This window comes from Schistocerca piceifrons, unplaced genomic scaffold (genome assembly GCF_021461385.2).
Source record: "Schistocerca piceifrons isolate TAMUIC-IGC-003096 unplaced genomic scaffold, iqSchPice1.1 HiC_scaffold_567, whole genome shotgun sequence".
NCBI classification, from domain to species: domain Eukaryota; kingdom Metazoa; phylum Arthropoda; class Insecta; order Orthoptera; family Acrididae; genus Schistocerca; species Schistocerca piceifrons.
Genome location: NW_025728807.1, coordinates 245,703 through 264,348, shown reverse-complemented (window position 1 = coordinate 264,348; position 18,646 = coordinate 245,703). Strand labels below are relative to the sequence as shown.

Below are 18,646 nucleotides of genomic sequence, written 5' to 3'. Positions count from 1 at the left end.
AAAATGCCGCCAGAACGCGGTCCTCTGCGTACTCTTGCGTCGCCGGCGCCCAACTCTTGCCAAAGGATGCGAAATGTGCGCGGATACGCTGTCCGAATGCGTCTGGATGTGCTCCCCTAGCCTGCCTCGAAATGCGCCTGCCAGGTACGATCACCTTCCGCCGCTGCCGACTGGCGGGAAGCCGACACAGCGCGGACGCGCGGCGCTCGCTTGTGCGGTGGTGGTGTAATGGTCAGCATAGGTGCCTTATAAGCAGTTGATCCGGGTTCGATTCCCGGCCACCGCAGCAGGCTTTTAATTTCGCGTATGAGTACTTTTGCCACGCGCTCTTAAATTATTGTTTTTTCGCCCTCTTACTCGCTGCATACCAGCCCTTAGTGTGTCTCGACTTGTCTCGACTTTGCTCAGCTGACGCGAGAGCTGACGCTCTCAAATCGGCCTTTATCAAAACGACAAGCACGAGAAACGACTGAGAGAGCTAAGGAGAGGCGAGGCGATGGACACACAGCACGCCCCCTTCATTTCACGGTGGCGTCTCCCTGACCGAATCGGGCTGTAGCTCCGAAAACAAAGGAGAAACAAAAATAGGTAGTAAAAGTGCAAATAGTGCCCTGTGTTCCCATGCGCTCACCCGCCCAAGTACTGACAAGGGCCAAAGTTGTTACGCATCGGCAATCGGACATTTTCTTTCATTTTCTCTTTATCGGTTGAGAACCAGTGTATTCAAGATATGATGGCCATTGCCGAGTGAATGCTGTAGCGCTTCCCGACGAGCCGGGTTCGGATCCTCTGTCAACTTCCACGCAGGGTGATGATCTTCTGGTCATCACACTCGCCAGCTGAAATCGGCGCTGCCTTTTCGTAGTAGTAAAGGAGTAGTGGCCCGTGGGGGGATCGAACCCACGACCTTCGCGTTATTAGCACGACGCTCTAACCAACTGAGCTAACGGGCCTCGGCAGATGCAGTTGCTCAGCCCTACGCTGGAAACAGGTGGCATGAAGCCATACACCATTTCTATGGTCGTCGTGTGTCTGCTTCCCTAGTCTATATTCTGCTGACGGTCACGAAACAGTAGCTATATTGCGAGCAGGACGGGAAACGGCCGCTCGGACAGCTCAAACCTGTCACGATTCGTGTGGAAAAAATTCCGTTCCGGTACCGGGAATCGAACCCGGGCCTCCTGGGTGAAAGCCAGGTATCCTAGCCACTAGACCACACCGGATGCGGCCGTTTCGTTCGACCGTTCGTACGGTCGCTTGTCGCATTTCGTGTCGAGTGCCGCGTCGGCGCCCCTCTCTCTTTGCGAGCATCTTTGCACATAGTGACTGGCAAGGCGCGCACCTCAAACGTCGCAGAGCAATGCTTTTGGCTTCATGCTCTGCTGGGAGAAGAGGAAAAGGGAAGCTGTAAGTAGCAATAACAGGAAGTAAACATTTTCCCGCTGAAGCGTTGAAACGTTGTGGATAACAAACAAGAAATACGTTGGCGCCCTAGCAACAGCACCACCATCAGTCACAGAAAATTAAATGCCCCGGGTGAGGATCGAACTCACGACCTTAAGATTATGAGACTTACGCGCTGCCTACTGCGCTACCGAGGCACGGGTGCACCGCTTGTCCTGCAAACTGGGTAAATGCCGTACCCAATATTAGACGTAGAGACACTGTACTTCCTGGATAACGTGTTCTGTTGCTACACGTGCACTGCCGGCCCAGTTGATTGCGGTGCTGCTGCAGCTGTTGCAACGATAGGCAGCACTCCTTGTCGTTAAAGTTCAGAGCCTCGGAGGCACCCGGACCCGGCAACTTGTGAGGCCAGGCCGACGCTAGTCTGTAGAACATGATGCGAGCGTCCTAGTGGGGACCCGCGAGTGCTGCGTTCTCGGTCCTTCTCAAGGGAAATCCAGCTACACATTCTTGTGGATCGTGCATCTCAAGCGCTCAAGCCACGCGGCAGCATCATCGCGGGAAAAGCAAAATGATGCATCGGCCGGGAATCGAACCCGGGCCGCCCGCGTGGCAGGCGAGCATTCTACCACTGAACCACCGATGCTGGGGCCAGCGGTAACTTGACGCTGCTTCCCGAGCAGATGTCTCAAGGGAAAGTGGGACTGCCGTCAAGCGCCGTAGCATTCTGTGGGAAAGATGCTGCAGACGCTGAATCCTGCACTGCACTGCTTAAAAATGCCGCCAGAACGCGGTCCTCTGCGTACTCTTGCGTCGCCGGCGCCCAACTCTTGCCAAAGGATGCGAAATGTGCGCGGATACGCTGTCCGAATGCGTCTGGATGTGCTCCCCTAGCCTGCCTCGAAATGCGCCTGCCAGGTACGATCACCTTCCGCCGCTGCCGACTGGCGGGAAGCCGACACAGCGCGGACGCGCGGCGCTCGCTTGTGCGGTGGTGGTGTAATGGTCAGCATAGGTGCCTTATAAGCAGTTGATCCGGGTTCGATTCCCGGCCACCGCAGCAGGCTTTTAATTTCGCGTATGAGTACTTTTGCCACGCGCTCTTAAATTATTGTTTTTTCGCCCTCTTACTCGCTGCATACCAGCCCTTAGTGTGTCTCGACTTGTCTCGTGTCTCGACTTGTCTCGACTTTGCTCAGCTGACGCGAGAGCTGACGCTCTCAAATCGGCCTTTATCAAAACGACAAGCACGAGAAACGGCTGAGAGAGCTAAGGAGAGGCGAGGCGATGGACACACAGCACGCCCCCTTCATTTCACGGTGGCGTCTCCCTGACCGAATCGGGCTGTAGCTCCGAAAACAAAGGAGAAACAAAAATAGGAAGTAAAAGTGCAAATAGTGCCCTGTGTTCCCATGCGCTCACCCGCCCAAGTACTGACAAGGGCCAAAGTTGTTACGCATCGGCAATCGGACATTTTCTTTCATTTTCTCTTTATCGGTTGAGAACCAGTGTATTCAAGATATGATGGCCATTGCCGAGTGAATGCTGTAGCGCTTCCCGACGAGTCGGGTTCGGATCCTCTGTCAACTTCCACGCAGGGTGATGATCTTCTGGTCATCACACTCGCCAGCTGAAATCGGCGCTGCCTTTTCGAGGTAGTAAAGGAGTAGTGGCCCGTGGGGGGATTGAACCCACGACCTTCGCGTTATTAGCACGACGCTCTAACCAACTGAGCTAACGGGCTCGGCAGATGCAGTTGCTCAGCCCTACGCTGGAAACAGGTGGCATGAAGCCATACACCATTTCTATGGTCGTCGTGTGTCTGCTTCCCTAGTCTATATTCTGCTGACGGTCACGAAACAGTAGCTATATTGCGAGCAGGACGGGAAACGGCCGCTCGGACAGCTCAAACCTGTCACGATTCGTGTGGAAAAAATTCCGTTCCGGTACCGGGAATCGAACCCGGGCCTCCTGGGTGAAAGCCAGGTATCCTAGCCACTAGACCACACCGGATGCGGCCGTTTCGTTCGACCGTTCGTACGGTCGCTTGTCGCATTTCGTGTCGAGTGCCGCGTCGGCGCCCCTCTCTCTTTGCGAGCATCTTTGCACATAGTGACTGGCAAGGAGCGCACCTCAAACGTCGCAGAGCAATGCTTTTGGCTTCATGCTCTGCTGGGAGAAGAGGAAAAGGGAAGCTGTAAGTAGCAATAACAGGAAGTAAACATTTTCCCGCTGAAGCGTTGAAACGTTGTGGATAACAAACAAGAAATACGTTGGCGCCCTAGCAACAGCACCACCATCAGTCACAGAAAATTAAATGCCCCGGGTGAGGATCGAACTCACGACCTTAAGATTATGAGACTTACGCGCTGCCTACTGCGCTACCGAGGCACGGGTGCACCGCTTGTCCTGCAAACTGGGTAAATGCCGTACCCAATATTAGACGTAGAGACACTGTACTTCCTGGATAACGTGTTCTGTTGCTACACGTGCACTGCCGGCCCAGTTGATTGCGGTGCTGCTGCAGCTGTTGCAACGATAGGCAGCACTCCTTGTCGTTAAAGTTCAGAGCCTCGGAGGCACCCGGACCCGGCAACTTGTGAGGCCAGGCCGACGCTAGTCTGTAGAACATGATGCGAGCGTCCTAGTGGGGACCCGCGAGTGCTGCGTTCTCGGTCCTTCTCAAGGGAAATCCAGCTACACATTCTTGTGGATCGTGCATCTCAAGCGCTCAAGCCACGCGGCAGCATCATCGCGGGAAAAGCAAAATGATGCATCGGCCGGGAATCGAACCCGGGCCGCCCGCGTGGCAGGCGAGCATTCTACCACTGAACCACCGATGCTGGGGCCAGCGGTAACTTGACGCTGCTTCCCGAGCAGATGTCTCAAGGGAAAGTGGGACTGCCGTCAAGCGCCGTAGCATTCTGTGGGAAAGATGCTGCAGACGCTGAATCCTGCACTGCACTGCTTAAAAATGCCGCCAGAACGCGGTCCTCTGCGTACTCTTGCGTCGCCGGCGCCCAACTCTTGCCAAAGGATGCGAAATGTGCGCGGATACGCTGTCCGAATGCGTCTGGATGTGCTCCCCTAGCCTGCCTCGAAATGCGCCTGCCAGGTACGATCACCTTCCGCCGCTGCCGACTGGCGGGAAGCCGACACAGCGCGGACGCGCGGCGCTCGCTTGTGCGGTGGTGGTGTAATGGTCAGCATAGGTGCCTTATAAGCAGTTGATCCGGGTTCGATTCCCGGCCACCGCAGCAGGCTTTTAATTTCGCGTATGAGTACTTTTGCCACGCGCTCTTAAATTATTGTTTTTTCGCCCTCTTACTCGCTGCATACCAGCCCTTAGTGTGTCTCGACTTGTCTCGACTTTGCTCAGCTGACGCGAGAGCTGACGCTCTCAAATCGGCCTTTATCAAAACGACAAGCACGAGAAACGACTGAGAGAGCTAAGGAGAGGCGAGGCGATGGACACACAGCACGCCCCCTTCATTTCACGGTGGCGTCTCCCTGACCGAATCGGGCTGTAGCTCCGAAAACAAAGGAGAAACAAAAATAGGTAGTAAAAGTGCAAATAGTGCCCTGTGTTCCCATGCGCTCACCCGCCCAAGTACTGACAAGGGCCAAAGTTGTTACGCATCGGCAATCGGACATTTTCTTTCATTTTCTCTTTATCGGTTGAGAACCAGTGTATTCAAGATATGATGGCCATTGCCGAGTGAATGCTGTAGCGCTTCCCGACGAGCCGGGTTCGGATCCTCTGTCAACTTCCACGCAGGGTGATGATCTTCTGGTCATCACACTCGCCAGCTGAAATCGGCGCTGCCTTTTCGTAGTAGTAAAGGAGTAGTGGCCCGTGGGGGGATCGAACCCACGACCTTCGCGTTATTAGCACGACGCTCTAACCAACTGAGCTAACGGGCCTCGGCAGATGCAGTTGCTCAGCCCTACGCTGGAAACAGGTGGCATGAAGCCATACACCATTTCTATGGTCGTCGTGTGTCTGCTTCCCTAGTCTATATTCTGCTGACGGTCACGAAACAGTAGCTATATTGCGAGCAGGACGGGAAACGGCCGCTCGGACAGCTCAAACCTGTCACGATTCGTGTGGAAAAAATTCCGTTCCGGTACCGGGAATCGAACCCGGGCCTCCTGGGTGAAAGCCAGGTATCCTAGCCACTAGACCACACCGGATGCGGCCGTTTCGTTCGACCGTTCGTACGGTCGCTTGTCGCATTTCGTGTCGAGTGCCGCGTCGGCGCCCCTCTCTCTTTGCGAGCATCTTTGCACATAGTGACTGGCAAGGCGCGCACCTCAAACGTCGCAGAGCAATGCTTTTGGCTTCATGCTCTGCTGGGAGAAGAGGAAAAGGGAAGCTGTAAGTAGCAATAACAGGAAGTAAACATTTTCCCGCTGAAGCGTTGAAACGTTGTGGATAACAAACAAGAAATACGTTGGCGCCCTAGCAACAGCACCACCATCAGTCACAGAAAATTAAATGCCCCGGGTGAGGATCGAACTCACGACCTTAAGATTATGAGACTTACGCGCTGCCTACTGCGCTACCGAGGCACGGGTGCACCGCTTGTCCTGCAAACTGGGTAAATGCCGTACCCAATATTAGACGTAGAGACACTGTACTTCCTGGATAACGTGTTCTGTTGCTACACGTGCACTGCCGGCCCAGTTGATTGCGGTGCTGCTGCAGCTGTTGCAACGATAGGCAGCACTCCTTGTCGTTAAAGTTCAGAGCCTCGGAGGCACCCGGACCCGGCAACTTGTGAGGCCAGGCCGACGCTAGTCTGTAGAACATGATGCGAGCGTCCTAGTGGGGACCCGCGAGTGCTGCGTTCTCGGTCCTTCTCAAGGGAAATCCAGCTACACATTCTTGTGGATCGTGCATCTCAAGCGCTCAAGCCACGCGGCAGCATCATCGCGGGAAAAGCAAAATGATGCATCGGCCGGGAATCGAACCCGGGCCGCCCGCGTGGCAGGCGAGCATTCTACCACTGAACCACCGATGCTGGGGCCAGCGGTAACTTGACGCTGCTTCCCGAGCAGATGTCTCAAGGGAAAGTGGGACTGCCGTCAAGCGCCGTAGCATTCTGTGGGAAAGATGCTGCAGACGCTGAATCCTGCACTGCACTGCTTAAAAATGCCGCCAGAACGCGGTCCTCTGCGTACTCTTGCGTCGCCGGCGCCCAACTCTTGCCAAAGGATGCGAAATGTGCGCGGATACGCTGTCCGAATGCGTCTGGATGTGCTCCCCTAGCCTGCCTCGAAATGCGCCTGCCAGGTACGATCACCTTCCGCCGCTGCCGACTGGCGGGAAGCCGACACAGCGCGGACGCGCGGCGCTCGCTTGTGCGGTGGTGGTGTAATGGTCAGCATAGTTGCCTTCCAAGCAGTTGATCCGCGTTCGATTCCCGGCCACCGCAGCAGGCTTTTAATTTCGCGTATGAGTACTTTTGCCACGCGCTCTTAAATTATTGTTTTTTCGCCCTCTTACTCGCTGCATACCAGCCCTTAGTGTGTCTCGACTTGTCTCGACTTTGCTCAGCTGACGCGAGAGCTGACGCTCTCAAATCGGCCTTTATCAAAACGACAAGCACGAGAAACGACTGAGAGAGCTAAGGAGAGGCGAGGCGATGGACACACAGCACGCCCCCTTCATTTCACGGTGGCGTCTCCCTGACCGAATCGGGCTGTAGCTCCGAAAACAAAGGAGAAACAAAAATAGGTAGTAAAAGTGCAAATAGTGCCCTGTGTTCCCATGCGCTCACCCGCCCAAGTACTGACAAGGGCCAAAGTTGTTACGCATCGGCAATCGGACATTTTCTTTCATTTTCTCTTTATCGGTTGAGAACCAGTGTATTCAAGATATTATGGCCATTGCCGAGTGAATGCTGTAGCGCTTCCCGACGAGTCGGGTTCGGATCCTCTGTCAACTTCCACGCAGGGTGATGATCTTCTGGTCATCACACTCGCCAGCTGAAATCGGCGCTGCCTTTTCGTAGTAGTAAAGGAGTAGTGGCCCGTGGGGGGATCGAACCCACGACCTTCGCGTTATTAGCACGACGCTCTAACCAACTGAGCTAACGGGCCTCGGCAGATGCAGTTGCTCAGCCCTACGCTGGAAACAGGTGGCATGAAGCCATACACCATTTCTATGGTCGTCGTGTGTCTGCTTCCCTAGTCTATATTCTGCTGACGGTCACGAAACAGTAGCTATATTGCGAGCAGGACGGGAAACGGCCGCTCGGACAGCTCAAACCTGTCACGATTCGTGTGGAAAAAATTCCGTTCCGGTACCGGGAATCGAACCCGGGCCTCCTGGGTGAAAGCCAGGTATCCTAGCCACTAGACCACACCGGATGCGGCCGTTTCGTTCGACCGTTCGTACGGTCGCTTGTCGCATTTCGTGTCGAGTGCCGCGTCGGCGCCCCTCTCTCTTTGCGAGCATCTTTGCACATAGTGACTGGCAAGGCGCGCACCTCAAACGTCGCAGAGCAATGCTTTTGGCTTCATGCTCTGCTGGGAGAAGAGGAAAAGGGAAGCTGTAAGTAGCAATAACAGGAAGTAAACATTTTCCCGCTGAAGCGTTGAAACGTTGTGGATAACAAACAAGAAATACGTTGGCGCCCTAGCAACAGCACCACCATCAGTCACAGAAAATTAAATGCCCCGGGTGAGGATCGAACTCACGACCTTAAGATTATGAGACTTACGCGCTGCCTACTGCGCTACCGAGGCACGGGTGCACCGCTTGTCCTGCAAACTGGGTAAATGCCGTACCCAATATTAGACGTAGAGACACTGTACTTCCTGGATAACGTGTTCTGTTGCTACACGTGCACTGCCGGCCCAGTTGATTGCGGTGCTGCTGCAGCTGTTGCAACGATAGGCAGCACTCCTTGTCGTTAAAGTTCAGAGCCTCGGAGGCACCCGGACCCGGCAACTTGTGAGGCCAGGCCGACGCTAGTCTGTAGAACATGATGCGAGCGTCCTAGTGGGGACCCGCGAGTGCTGCGTTCTCGGTCCTTCTCAAGGGAAATCCAGCTACACATTCTTGTGGATCGTGCATCTCAAGCGCTCAAGCCACGCGGCAGCATCATCGCGGGAAAAGCAAAATGATGCATCGGCCGGGAATCGAACCCGGGCCGCCCGCGTGGCAGGCGAGCATTCTACCACTGAACCACCGATGCTGGGGCCAGCGGTAACTTGACGCTGCTTCCCGAGCAGATGTCTCAAGGGAAAGTGGGACTGCCGTCAAGCGCCGTAGCATTCTGTGGGAAAGATGCTGCAGACGCTGAATCCTGCACTGCACTGCTTAAAAATGCCGCCAGAACGCGGTCCTCTGCGTACTCTTGCGTCGCCGGCGCCCAACTCTTGCCAAAGGATGCGAAATGTGCGCGGATACGCTGTCCGAATGCGTCTGGATGTGCTCCCCTAGCCTGCCTCGAAATGCGCCTGCCAGGTACGATCACCTTCCGCCGCTGCCGACTGGCGGGAAGCCGACACAGCGCGGACGCGCGGCGCTCGCTTGTGCGGTGGTGGTGTAATGGTCAGCATAGTTGCCTTCCAAGCAGTTGATCCGGGTTCGATTCCCGGCCACCGCAGCAGGCTTTTAATTTCGCGTATGAGTACTTTTGCCACGCGCTCTTAAATTATTGTTTTTTCGCCCTCTTACTCGCTGCATACCAGCCCTTAGTGTGTCTCGACTTGTCTCGTGTCTCGACTTGTCTCGACTTTGCTCAGCTGACGCGAGAGCTGACGCTCTCAAATCGGCCTTTATCAAAACGACAAGCACGAGAAACGACTGAGAGAGCTAAGGAGAGGCGAGGCGATGGACACACAGCACGCCCCCTTCATTTCACGGTGGCGTCTCCCTGACCGAATCGGGCTGTAGCTCCGAAAACAAAGGAGAAACAAAAATAGGTAGTAAAAGTGCAAATAGTGCCCTGTGTTCCCATGCGCTCACCCGCCCAAGTACTGACAAGGGCCAAAGTTGTTACGCATCGGCAATCGGACATTTTCTTTCATTTTCTCTTTATCGGTTGAGAACCAGTGTATTCAAGATATTATGGCCATTGCCGAGTGAATGCTGTAGCGCTTCCCGACGAGTCGGGTTCGGATCCTCTGTCAACTTCCACGCAGGGTGATGATCTTCTGGTCATCACACTCGCCAGCTGAAATCGGCGCTGCCTTTTCGTAGTAGTAAAGGAGTAGTGGCCCGTGGGGGGATCGAACCCACGACCTTCGCGTTATTAGCACGACGCTCTAACCAACTGAGCTAACGGGCCTCGGCAGATGCAGTTGCTCAGCCCTACGCTGGAAACAGGTGGCATGAAGCCATACACCATTTCTATGGTCGTCGTGTGTCTGCTTCCCTAGTCTATATTCTGCTGACGGTCACGAAACAGTAGCTATATTGCGAGCAGGACGGGAAACGGCCGCTCGGACAGCTCAAACCTGTCACGATTCGTGTGGAAAAAATTCCGTTCCGGTACCGGGAATCGAACCCGGGCCTCCTGGGTGAAAGCCAGGTATCCTAGCCACTAGACCACACCGGATGCGGCCGTTTCGTTCGACCGTTCGTACGGTCGCTTGTCGCATTTCGTGTCGAGTGCCGCGTCGGCGCCCCTCTCTCTTTGCGAGCATCTTTGCACATAGTGACTGGCAAGGCGCGCACCTCAAACGTCGCAGAGCAATGCTTTTGGCTTCATGCTCTGCTGGGAGAAGAGGAAAAGGGAAGCTGTAAGTAGCAATAACAGGAAGTAAACATTTTCCCGCTGAAGCGTTGAAACGTTGTGGATAACAAACAAGAAATACGTTGGCGCCCTAGCAACAGCACCACCATCAGTCACAGAAAATTAAATGCCCCGGGTGAGGATCGAACTCACGACCTTAAGATTATGAGACTTACGCGCTGCCTACTGCGCTACCGAGGCACGGGTGCACCGCTTGTCCTGCAAACTGGGTAAATGCCGTACCCAATATTAGACGTAGAGACACTGTACTTCCTGGATAACGTGTTCTGTTGCTACACGTGCACTGCCGGCCCAGTTGATTGCGGTGCTGCTGCAGCTGTTGCAACGATAGGCAGCACTCCTTGTCGTTAAAGTTCAGAGCCTCGGAGGCACCCGGACCCGGCAACTTGTGAGGCCAGGCCGACGCTAGTCTGTAGAACATGATGCGAGCGTCCTAGTGGGGACCCGCGAGTGCTGCGTTCTCGGTCCTTCTCAAGGGAAATCCAGCTACACATTCTTGTGGATCGTGCATCTCAAGCGCTCAAGCCACGCGGCAGCATCATCGCGGGAAAAGCAAAATGATGCATCGGCCGGGAATCGAACCCGGGCCGCCCGCGTGGCAGGCGAGCATTCTACCACTGAACCACCGATGCTGGGGCCAGCGGTAACTTGACGCTGCTTCCCGAGCAGATGTCTCAAGGGAAAGTGGGACTGCCGTCAAGCGCCGTAGCATTCTGTGGGAAAGATGCTGCAGACGCTGAATCCTGCACTGCACTGCTTAAAAATGCCGCCAGAACGCGGTCCTCTGCGTACTCTTGCGTCGCCGGCGCCCAACTCTTGCCAAAGGATGCGAAATGTGCGCGGATACGCTGTCCGAATGCGTCTGGATGTGCTCCCCTAGCCTGCCTCGAAATGCGCCTGCCAGGTACGATCACCTTCCGCCGCTGCCGACTGGCGGGAAGCCGACACAGCGCGGACGCGCGGCGCTCGCTTGTGCGGTGGTGGTGTAATGGTCAGCATAGTTGCCTTCCAAGCAGTTGATCCGGGTTCGATTCCCGGCCACCGCAGCAGGCTTTTAATTTCGCGTATGAGTACTTTTGCCACGCGCTCTTAAATTATTGTTTTTTCGCCCTCTTACTCGCTGCATACCAGCCCTTAGTGTGTCTCGACTTGTCTCGACTTTGCTCAGCTGACGCGAGAGCTGACGCTCTCAAATCGGCCTTTATCAAAACGACAAGCACGAGAAACGACTGAGAGAGCTAAGGAGAGGCGAGGCGATGGACACACAGCACGCCCCCTTCATTTCACGGTGGCGTCTCCCTGACCGAATCGGGCTGTAGCTCCGAAAACAAAGGAGAAACAAAAATAGGTAGTAAAAGTGCAAATAGTGCCCTGTGTTCCCATGCGCTCACCCGCCCAAGTACTGACAAGGGCCAAAGTTGTTACGCATCGGCAATCGGACATTTTCTTTCATTTTCTCTTTATCGGTTGAGAACCAGTGTATTCAAGATATTATGGCCATTGCCGAGTGAATGCTGTAGCGCTTCCCGACGAGTCGGGTTCGGATCCTCTGTCAACTTCCACGCAGGGTGATGATCTTCTGGTCATCACACTCGCCAGCTGAAATCGGCGCTGCCTTTTCGTAGTAGTAAAGGAGTAGTGGCCCGTGGGGGGATCGAACCCACGACCTTCGCGTTATTAGCACGACGCTCTAACCAACTGAGCTAACGGGCCTCGGCAGATGCAGTTGCTCAGCCCTACGCTGGAAACAGGTGGCATGAAGCCATACACCATTTCTATGGTCGTCGTGTGTCTGCTTCCCTAGTCTATATTCTGCTGACGGTCACGAAACAGTAGCTATATTGCGAGCAGGACGGGAAACGGCCGCTCGGACAGCTCAAACCTGTCACGATTCGTGTGGAAAAAATTCCGTTCCGGTACCGGGAATCGAACCCGGGCCTCCTGGGTGAAAGCCAGGTATCCTAGCCACTAGACCACACCGGATGCGGCCGTTTCGTTCGACCGTTCGTACGGTCGCTTGTCGCATTTCGTGTCGAGTGCCGCGTCGGCGCCCCTCTCTCTTTGCGAGGATCTTTGCACATAGTGACTGGCAAGGCGCGCACCTCAAACGTCGCAGAGCAATGCTTTTGGCTTCATGCTCTGCTGGGAGAAGAGGAAAAGGGAAGCTGTAAGTAGCAATAACAGGAAGTAAACATTTTCCCGCTGAAGCGTTGAAACGTTGTGGATAACAAACAAGAAATACGTTGGCGCCCTAGCAACAGCACCACCATCAGTCACAGAAAATTAAATGCCCCGGGTGAGGATCGAACTCACGACCTTAAGATTATGAGACTTACGCGCTGCCTACTGCGCTACCGAGGCACGGGTGCACCGCTTGTCCTGCAAACTGGGTAAATGCCGTACCCAATATTAGACGTAGAGACACTGTACTTCCTGGATAACGTGTTCTGTTGCTACACGTGCACTGCCGGCCCAGTTGATTGCGGTGCTGCTGCAGCTGTTGCAACGATAGGCAGCACTCCTTGTCGTTAAAGTTCAGAGCCTCGGAGGCACCCGGACCCGGCAACTTGTGAGGCCAGGCCGACGCTAGTCTGTAGAACATGATGCGAGCGTCCTAGTGGGGACCCGCGAGTGCTGCGTTCTCGGTCCTTCTCAAGGGAAATCCAGCTACACATTCTTGTGGATCGTGCATCTCAAGCGCTCAAGCCACGCGGCAGCATCATCGCGGGGAAAGCAAAATGATGCATCGGCCGGGAATCGAACCCGGGCCGCCCGCGTGGCAGGCGAGCATTCTACCACTGAACCACCGATGCTGGGGCCAGCGGTAACTTGACGCTGCTTCCCGAGCAGATGTCTCAAGGGAAAGTGGGACTGCCGTCAAGCGCCGTAGCATTCTGTGGGAAAGATGCTGCAGACGCTGAATCCTGCACTGCACTGCTTAAAAATGCCGCCAGAACGCGGTCCTCTGCGTACTCTTGCGTCGCCGGCGCCCAACTCTTGCCAAAGGATGCGAAATGTGCGCGGATACGCTGTCCGAATGCGTCTGGATGTGCTCCCCTAGCCTGCCTCGAAATGCGCCTGCCAGGTACGATCACCTTCCGCCGCTGCCGACTGGCGGGAAGCCGACACAGCGCGGACGCGCGGCGCTCGCTTGTGCGGTGGTGGTGTAATGGTCAGCATAGTTGCCTTCCAAGCAGTTGATCCGGGTTCGATTCCCGGCCACCGCAGCAGGCTTTTAATTTCGCGTATGAGTACTTTTGCCACGCGCTCTTAAATTATTGTTTTTTCGCCCTCTTACTCGCTGCATACCAGCCCTTAGTGTGTCTCGACTTGTCTCGACTTTGCTCAGCTGACGCGAGAGCTGACGCTCTCAAATCGGCCTTTATCAAAACGACAAGCACGAGAAACGACTGAGAGAGCTAAGGAGAGGCGAGGCGATGGACACACAGCACGCCCCCTTCATTTCACGGTGGCGTCTCCCTGACCGAATCGGGCTGTAGCTCCGAAAACAAAGGAGAAACAAAAATAGGTAGTAAAAGTGCAAATAGTGCCCTGTGTTCCCATGCGCTCACCCGCCCAAGTACTGACAAGGGCCAAAGTTGTTACGCATCGGCAATCGGACATTTTCTTTCATTTTCTCTTTATCGGTTGAGAACCAGTGTATTCAAGATATTATGGCCATTGCCGAGTGAATGCTGTAGCGCTTCCCGACGAGTCGGGTTCGGATCCTCTGTCAACTTCCACGCAGGGTGATGATCTTCTGGTCATCACACTCGCCAGCTGAAATCGGCGCTGCCTTTTCGTAGTAGTAAAGGAGTAGTGGCCCGTGGGGGGATCGAACCCACGACCTTCGCGTTATTAGCACGACGCTCTAACCAACTGAGCTAACGGGCCTCGGCAGATGCAGTTGCTCAGCCCTACGCTGGAAACAGGTGGCATGAAGCCATACACCATTTCTATGGTCGTCGTGTGTCTGCTTCCCTAGTCTATATTCTGCTGACGGTCACGAAACAGTAGCTATATTGCGAGCAGGACGGGAAACGGCCGCTCGGACAGCTCAAACCTGTCACGATTCGTGTGGAAAAAATTCCGTTCCGGTACCGGGAATCGAACCCGGGCCTCCTGGGTGAAAGCCAGGTATCCTAGCCACTAGACCACACCGGATGCGGCCGTTTCGTTCGACCGTTCGTACGGTCGCTTGTCGCATTTCGTGTCGAGTGCCGCGTCGGCGCCCCTCTCTCTTTGCGAGGATCTTTGCACATAGTGACTGGCAAGGCGCGCACCTCAAACGTCGCAGAGCAATGCTTTTGGCTTCATGCTCTGCTGGGAGAAGAGGAAAAGGGAAGCTGTAAGTAGCAATAACAGGAAGTAAACATTTTCCCGCTGAAGCGTTGAAACGTTGTGGATAACAAACAAGAAATACGTTGGCGCCCTAGCAACAGCACCACCATCAGTCACAGAAAATTAAATGCCCCGGGTGAGGATCGAACTCACGACCTTAAGATTATGAGACTTACGCGCTGCCTACTGCGCTACCGAGGCACGGGTGCACCGCTTGTCCTGCAAACTGGGTAAATGCCGTACCCAATATTAGACGTAGAGACACTGTACTTCCTGGATAACGTGTTCTGTTGCTACACGTGCACTGCCGGCCCAGTTGATTGCGGTGCTGCTGCAGCTGTTGCAACGATAGGCAGCACTCCTTGTCGTTAAAGTTCAGAGCCTCGGAGGCACCCGGACCCGGCAACTTGTGAGGCCAGGCCGACGCTAGTCTGTAGAACATGATGCGAGCGTCCTAGTGGGGACCCGCGAGTGCTGCGTTCTCGGTCCTTCTCAAGGGAAATCCAGCTACACATTCTTGTGGATCGTGCATCTCAAGCGCTCAAGCCACGCGGCAGCATCATCGCGGGAAAAGCAAAATGATGCATCGGCCGGGAATCGAACCCGGGCCGCCCGCGTGGCAGGCGAGCATTCTACCACTGAACCACCGATGCTGGGGCCAGCGGTAACTTGACGCTGCTTCCCGAGCAGATGTCTCAAGGGAAAGTGGGACTGCCGTCAAGCGCCGTAGCATTCTGTGGGAAAGATGCTGCAGACGCTGAATCCTGCACTGCACTGCTTAAAAATGCCGCCAGAACGCGGTCCTCTGCGTACTCTTGCGTCGCCGGCGCCCAACTCTTGCCAAAGGATGCGAAATGTGCGCGGATACGCTGTCCGAATGCGTCTGGATGTGCTCCCCTAGCCTGCCTCGAAATGCGCCTGCCAGGTACGATCACCTTCCGCCGCTGCCGACTGGCGGGAAGCCGACACAGCGCGGACGCGCGGCGCTCGCTTGTGCGGTGGTGGTGTAATGGTCAGCATAGTTGCCTTCCAAGCAGTTGATCCGCGTTCGATTCCCGGCCACCGCGGCAGGCTTTTAATTTCGCGTATGAGTACTTTTGCCACGCGCTCTTAAATTATTGTTTTTTCGCCCTCTTACTCGCTGCATACCAGCCCTTAGTGTGTCTCGACTTGTCTCGACTTTGCTCAGCTGACGCGAGAGCTGACGCTCTCAAATCGGCCTTTATCAAAACGACAAGCACGAGAAACGACTGAGAGAGCTAAGGAGAGGCGAGGCGATGGACACACAGCACGCCCCCTTCATTTCACGGTGGCGTCTCCCTGACCGAATCGGGCTGTAGCTCCGAAAACAAAGGAGAAACAAAAATAGGTAGTAAAAGTGCAAATAGTGCCCTGTGTTCCCATGCGCTCACCCGCCCAAGTACTGACAAGGGCCAAAGTTGTTACGCATCGGCAATCGGACATTTTCTTTCATTTTCTCTTTATCGGTTGAGAACCAGTGTATTCAAGATATTATGGCCATTGCCGAGTGAATGCTGTAGCGCTTCCCGACGAGTCGGGTTCGGATCCTCTGTCAACTTCCACGCAGGGTGATGATCTTCTGGTCATCACACTCGCCAGCTGAAATCGGCGCTGCCTTTTCGTAGTAGTAAAGGAGTAGTGGCCCGTGGGGGGATCGAACCCACGACCTTCGCGTTATTAGCACGACGCTCTAACCAACTGAGCTAACGGGCCTCGGCAGATGCAGTTGCTCAGCCCTACGCTGGAAACAGGTGGCATGAAGCCATACACCATTTCTATGGTCGTCGTGTGTCTGCTTCCCTAGTCTATATTCTGCTGACGGTCACGAAACAGTAGCTATATTGCGAGCAGGACGGGAAACGGCCGCTCGGACAGCTCAAACCTGTCACGATTCGTGTGGAAAAAATTCCGTTCCGGTACCGGGAATCGAACCCGGGCCTCCTGGGTGAAAGCCAGGTATCCTAGCCACTAGACCACACCGGATGCGGCCGTTTCGTTCGACCGTTCGTACGGTCGCTTGTCGCATTTCGTGTCGAGTGCCGCGTCGGCGCCCCTCTCTCTTTGCGAGCATCTTTGCACATAGTGACTGGCAAGGCGCGCACCTCAAACGTCGCAGAGCAATGCTTTTGGCTTCATGCTCTGCTGGGAGAAGAGGAAAAGGGAAGCTGTAAGTAGCAATAACAGGAAGTAAACATTTTCCCGCTGAAGCGTTGAAACGTTGTGGATAACAAACAAGAAATACGTTGGCGCCCTAGCAACAGCACCACCATCAGTCACAGAAAATTAAATGCCCCGGGTGAGGATCGAACTCACGACCTTAAGATTATGAGACTTACGCGCTGCCTACTGCGCTACCGAGGCACGGGTGCACCGCTTGTCCTGCAAACTGGGTAAATGCCGTACCCAATATTAGACGTAGAGACACTGTACTTCCTGGATAACGTGTTCTGTTGCTACACGTGCACTGCCGGCCCAGTTGATTGCGGTGCTGCTGCAGCTGTTGCAACGATAGGCAGCACTCCTTGTCGTTAAAGTTCAGAGCCTCGGAGGCACCCGGACCCGGCAACTTGTGAGGCCAGGCCGACGCTAGTCTGTAGAACATGATGCGAGCGTCCTAGTGGGGACCCGCGAGTGCTGCGTTCTCGGTCCTTCTCAAGGGAAATCCAGCTACACATTCTTGTGGATCGTGCATCTCAAGCGCTCAAGCCACGCGGCAGCATCATCGCGGGAAAAGCAAAATGATGCATCGGCCGGGAATCGAACCCGGGCCGCCCGCGTGGCAGGCGAGCATTCTACCACTTTTTTTTTTTTTTTTTTTTTTTTTTTTTTATATTATGGCCGCCCGCGTGGCAGGCGAGCATTCTACCACTTTTTTTTTTTTTTTTTTTTTGTTTTTTTTTTCTTTTTTTTTTGTTTTTCATTTTTTTTTTTTTTTTTTTTTTTTTTTTTTTTTATTTCAACGCTATCATATTTGTTGTGGTAGACGCTCGTCGCCGACGGCTGCTCTCGTGGATCATATCGTGAAAACCAAAAAAGAAATGAAAATTCTTCCACAAACTCTAATCTTCCATCCAGCAATGTAAAGCACAATAAAAGATAATGTTCCTCTTCAAACAATGTAAATGGCAAAATAAAAGAGCCATCCTAAAAGATGCCACAGACGACGAGTAACTAAAAGTCTTAGGAGAGTTCTTTCTTATACAAAAAACACACAATTAATTTCCATGGCCATTCTCCGAGAAAAGGTTGCGCGTGGAGAAGACAAACCAAAAACTCACTCCTAAGATCATAAGAAGAAGGTAGTACAGGGGAATTAAAATAATATTGTCACTTCCATGTGGAAAACGAAATGCACCACTGCCATAATTCAAATAAAATAAATAAAAGATAATCTTCTTCGTTAACGCATAATTGTCTCACAGACCCATCAAAACCATCTGGTCAAATCCAAACAAAAGTGATTGAAAAAAAACGAAAAATAAGAGACAGCCTCTTCAGTCTTAAATGGAGTTTGCAATGTATCAATTATTGAACATCTTCGCGTAACCATGTTTTAACGCCGCACACAGAAAATTGGCAAAAAGTTCGTTATAATGTTTCAGCCGCTGTACATGGGAATGTGCATCCCACAAGTATGCTAAATATGTATATACGTCCTGGACTTGGCAATCCAGAACGGCGAAGACTGTGTGACCCAAGAGCCACACCATGGTATTGTGCTTCGCGCGAGGGAAGGGCTTAAACCCTGGCGCAAGAACATCATTGAGAGTCACGTGCGAGGGTGTCGTCCTGTTGATCAGAGCCACCATGACCCTACACAGTTCCCAGATGGCCGACACAAGGCCACATTGAAAGCGATGCTCCCGTGTGTCTGGAACGCCGCAAGCACCACAGTTGGCAGACGGCAGCAGGCGGATGTCCGAGAGACGTTGGTTAGTGGCCACCGTATTGTTAACCAGTTTATACCACTGGGACCGAACGCCGGAGGGCAACACGGAATGATGAATATTCAGCCATACTTGCCGCCAGTCGGTCGCGGGGAAACGAAGAGCGAGCTTGTGAGGGGGTGGCCTCCCCACCATTGCCGCATACAGTCGGCGAACATT

The 18,646-nt window shown here is 54.0% G+C and overlaps 39 non-coding genes across 39 annotated transcripts; 8 read left to right on the top strand and 31 right to left on the bottom strand.

Moving 5' to 3' along the window:
• The first annotated feature begins 214 nt into the window (after positions 1-214).
• Trnai-uau lies at positions 215-286 on the top strand. Its single transcript has one exon. It is a non-coding gene; the product is annotated as a tRNA-Ile (tRNA).
• A 593-nt stretch (positions 287-879) lies between these two features.
• Positions 880-953, bottom strand: Trnai-aau. The gene has a single exon. It is a non-coding gene; the product is annotated as a tRNA-Ile (tRNA).
• A 198-nt stretch (positions 954-1,151) lies between these two features.
• Positions 1,152-1,223, bottom strand: Trnae-uuc. Its single transcript has one exon. It is a non-coding gene; the product is annotated as a tRNA-Glu (tRNA).
• A 305-nt stretch (positions 1,224-1,528) lies between these two features.
• Positions 1,529-1,601, bottom strand: Trnam-cau. The gene has a single exon. It is a non-coding gene; the product is annotated as a tRNA-Met (tRNA).
• Positions 1,602-1,982: 381 nt separating this feature from the next.
• Positions 1,983-2,053, bottom strand: Trnag-gcc. Its single transcript has one exon. It is a non-coding gene; the product is annotated as a tRNA-Gly (tRNA).
• Positions 2,054-2,395: 342 nt separating this feature from the next.
• On the top strand, positions 2,396-2,467 carry Trnai-uau. The gene has a single exon. It is a non-coding gene; the product is annotated as a tRNA-Ile (tRNA).
• Positions 2,468-3,077: 610 nt separating this feature from the next.
• On the bottom strand, positions 3,078-3,151 carry Trnai-aau. Its single transcript has one exon. It is a non-coding gene; the product is annotated as a tRNA-Ile (tRNA).
• Positions 3,152-3,348: 197 nt separating this feature from the next.
• Trnae-uuc lies at positions 3,349-3,420 on the bottom strand. The gene has a single exon. It is a non-coding gene; the product is annotated as a tRNA-Glu (tRNA).
• Positions 3,421-3,725: 305 nt separating this feature from the next.
• On the bottom strand, positions 3,726-3,798 carry Trnam-cau. Its single transcript has one exon. It is a non-coding gene; the product is annotated as a tRNA-Met (tRNA).
• Positions 3,799-4,179: 381 nt separating this feature from the next.
• On the bottom strand, positions 4,180-4,250 carry Trnag-gcc. The gene has a single exon. It is a non-coding gene; the product is annotated as a tRNA-Gly (tRNA).
• Positions 4,251-4,592: 342 nt separating this feature from the next.
• On the top strand, positions 4,593-4,664 carry Trnai-uau. The gene has a single exon. It is a non-coding gene; the product is annotated as a tRNA-Ile (tRNA).
• Positions 4,665-5,257: 593 nt separating this feature from the next.
• Trnai-aau lies at positions 5,258-5,331 on the bottom strand. The gene has a single exon. It is a non-coding gene; the product is annotated as a tRNA-Ile (tRNA).
• A 198-nt stretch (positions 5,332-5,529) lies between these two features.
• Positions 5,530-5,601, bottom strand: Trnae-uuc. The gene has a single exon. It is a non-coding gene; the product is annotated as a tRNA-Glu (tRNA).
• A 305-nt stretch (positions 5,602-5,906) lies between these two features.
• On the bottom strand, positions 5,907-5,979 carry Trnam-cau. The gene has a single exon. It is a non-coding gene; the product is annotated as a tRNA-Met (tRNA).
• A 381-nt stretch (positions 5,980-6,360) lies between these two features.
• Positions 6,361-6,431, bottom strand: Trnag-gcc. Its single transcript has one exon. It is a non-coding gene; the product is annotated as a tRNA-Gly (tRNA).
• A 342-nt stretch (positions 6,432-6,773) lies between these two features.
• On the top strand, positions 6,774-6,845 carry Trnag-ucc. The gene has a single exon. It is a non-coding gene; the product is annotated as a tRNA-Gly (tRNA).
• Positions 6,846-7,438: 593 nt separating this feature from the next.
• On the bottom strand, positions 7,439-7,512 carry Trnai-aau. Its single transcript has one exon. It is a non-coding gene; the product is annotated as a tRNA-Ile (tRNA).
• Positions 7,513-7,710: 198 nt separating this feature from the next.
• On the bottom strand, positions 7,711-7,782 carry Trnae-uuc. The gene has a single exon. It is a non-coding gene; the product is annotated as a tRNA-Glu (tRNA).
• A 305-nt stretch (positions 7,783-8,087) lies between these two features.
• Positions 8,088-8,160, bottom strand: Trnam-cau. The gene has a single exon. It is a non-coding gene; the product is annotated as a tRNA-Met (tRNA).
• Positions 8,161-8,541: 381 nt separating this feature from the next.
• On the bottom strand, positions 8,542-8,612 carry Trnag-gcc. Its single transcript has one exon. It is a non-coding gene; the product is annotated as a tRNA-Gly (tRNA).
• Positions 8,613-8,954: 342 nt separating this feature from the next.
• Positions 8,955-9,026, top strand: Trnag-ucc. Its single transcript has one exon. It is a non-coding gene; the product is annotated as a tRNA-Gly (tRNA).
• Positions 9,027-9,636: 610 nt separating this feature from the next.
• On the bottom strand, positions 9,637-9,710 carry Trnai-aau. Its single transcript has one exon. It is a non-coding gene; the product is annotated as a tRNA-Ile (tRNA).
• A 198-nt stretch (positions 9,711-9,908) lies between these two features.
• Trnae-uuc lies at positions 9,909-9,980 on the bottom strand. The gene has a single exon. It is a non-coding gene; the product is annotated as a tRNA-Glu (tRNA).
• A 305-nt stretch (positions 9,981-10,285) lies between these two features.
• Trnam-cau lies at positions 10,286-10,358 on the bottom strand. Its single transcript has one exon. It is a non-coding gene; the product is annotated as a tRNA-Met (tRNA).
• Positions 10,359-10,739: 381 nt separating this feature from the next.
• Positions 10,740-10,810, bottom strand: Trnag-gcc. The gene has a single exon. It is a non-coding gene; the product is annotated as a tRNA-Gly (tRNA).
• Positions 10,811-11,152: 342 nt separating this feature from the next.
• Positions 11,153-11,224, top strand: Trnag-ucc. The gene has a single exon. It is a non-coding gene; the product is annotated as a tRNA-Gly (tRNA).
• A 593-nt stretch (positions 11,225-11,817) lies between these two features.
• Trnai-aau lies at positions 11,818-11,891 on the bottom strand. Its single transcript has one exon. It is a non-coding gene; the product is annotated as a tRNA-Ile (tRNA).
• A 198-nt stretch (positions 11,892-12,089) lies between these two features.
• Trnae-uuc lies at positions 12,090-12,161 on the bottom strand. The gene has a single exon. It is a non-coding gene; the product is annotated as a tRNA-Glu (tRNA).
• A 305-nt stretch (positions 12,162-12,466) lies between these two features.
• Trnam-cau lies at positions 12,467-12,539 on the bottom strand. Its single transcript has one exon. It is a non-coding gene; the product is annotated as a tRNA-Met (tRNA).
• A 381-nt stretch (positions 12,540-12,920) lies between these two features.
• Trnag-gcc lies at positions 12,921-12,991 on the bottom strand. The gene has a single exon. It is a non-coding gene; the product is annotated as a tRNA-Gly (tRNA).
• Positions 12,992-13,333: 342 nt separating this feature from the next.
• On the top strand, positions 13,334-13,405 carry Trnag-ucc. Its single transcript has one exon. It is a non-coding gene; the product is annotated as a tRNA-Gly (tRNA).
• A 593-nt stretch (positions 13,406-13,998) lies between these two features.
• Positions 13,999-14,072, bottom strand: Trnai-aau. The gene has a single exon. It is a non-coding gene; the product is annotated as a tRNA-Ile (tRNA).
• Positions 14,073-14,270: 198 nt separating this feature from the next.
• Positions 14,271-14,342, bottom strand: Trnae-uuc. The gene has a single exon. It is a non-coding gene; the product is annotated as a tRNA-Glu (tRNA).
• Positions 14,343-14,647: 305 nt separating this feature from the next.
• On the bottom strand, positions 14,648-14,720 carry Trnam-cau. The gene has a single exon. It is a non-coding gene; the product is annotated as a tRNA-Met (tRNA).
• Positions 14,721-15,101: 381 nt separating this feature from the next.
• Positions 15,102-15,172, bottom strand: Trnag-gcc. The gene has a single exon. It is a non-coding gene; the product is annotated as a tRNA-Gly (tRNA).
• Positions 15,173-15,514: 342 nt separating this feature from the next.
• Positions 15,515-15,586, top strand: Trnag-ucc. Its single transcript has one exon. It is a non-coding gene; the product is annotated as a tRNA-Gly (tRNA).
• A 593-nt stretch (positions 15,587-16,179) lies between these two features.
• Trnai-aau lies at positions 16,180-16,253 on the bottom strand. The gene has a single exon. It is a non-coding gene; the product is annotated as a tRNA-Ile (tRNA).
• A 198-nt stretch (positions 16,254-16,451) lies between these two features.
• On the bottom strand, positions 16,452-16,523 carry Trnae-uuc. The gene has a single exon. It is a non-coding gene; the product is annotated as a tRNA-Glu (tRNA).
• Positions 16,524-16,828: 305 nt separating this feature from the next.
• Positions 16,829-16,901, bottom strand: Trnam-cau. The gene has a single exon. It is a non-coding gene; the product is annotated as a tRNA-Met (tRNA).
• Positions 16,902-18,646: the final 1,745 nt, after the last annotated feature.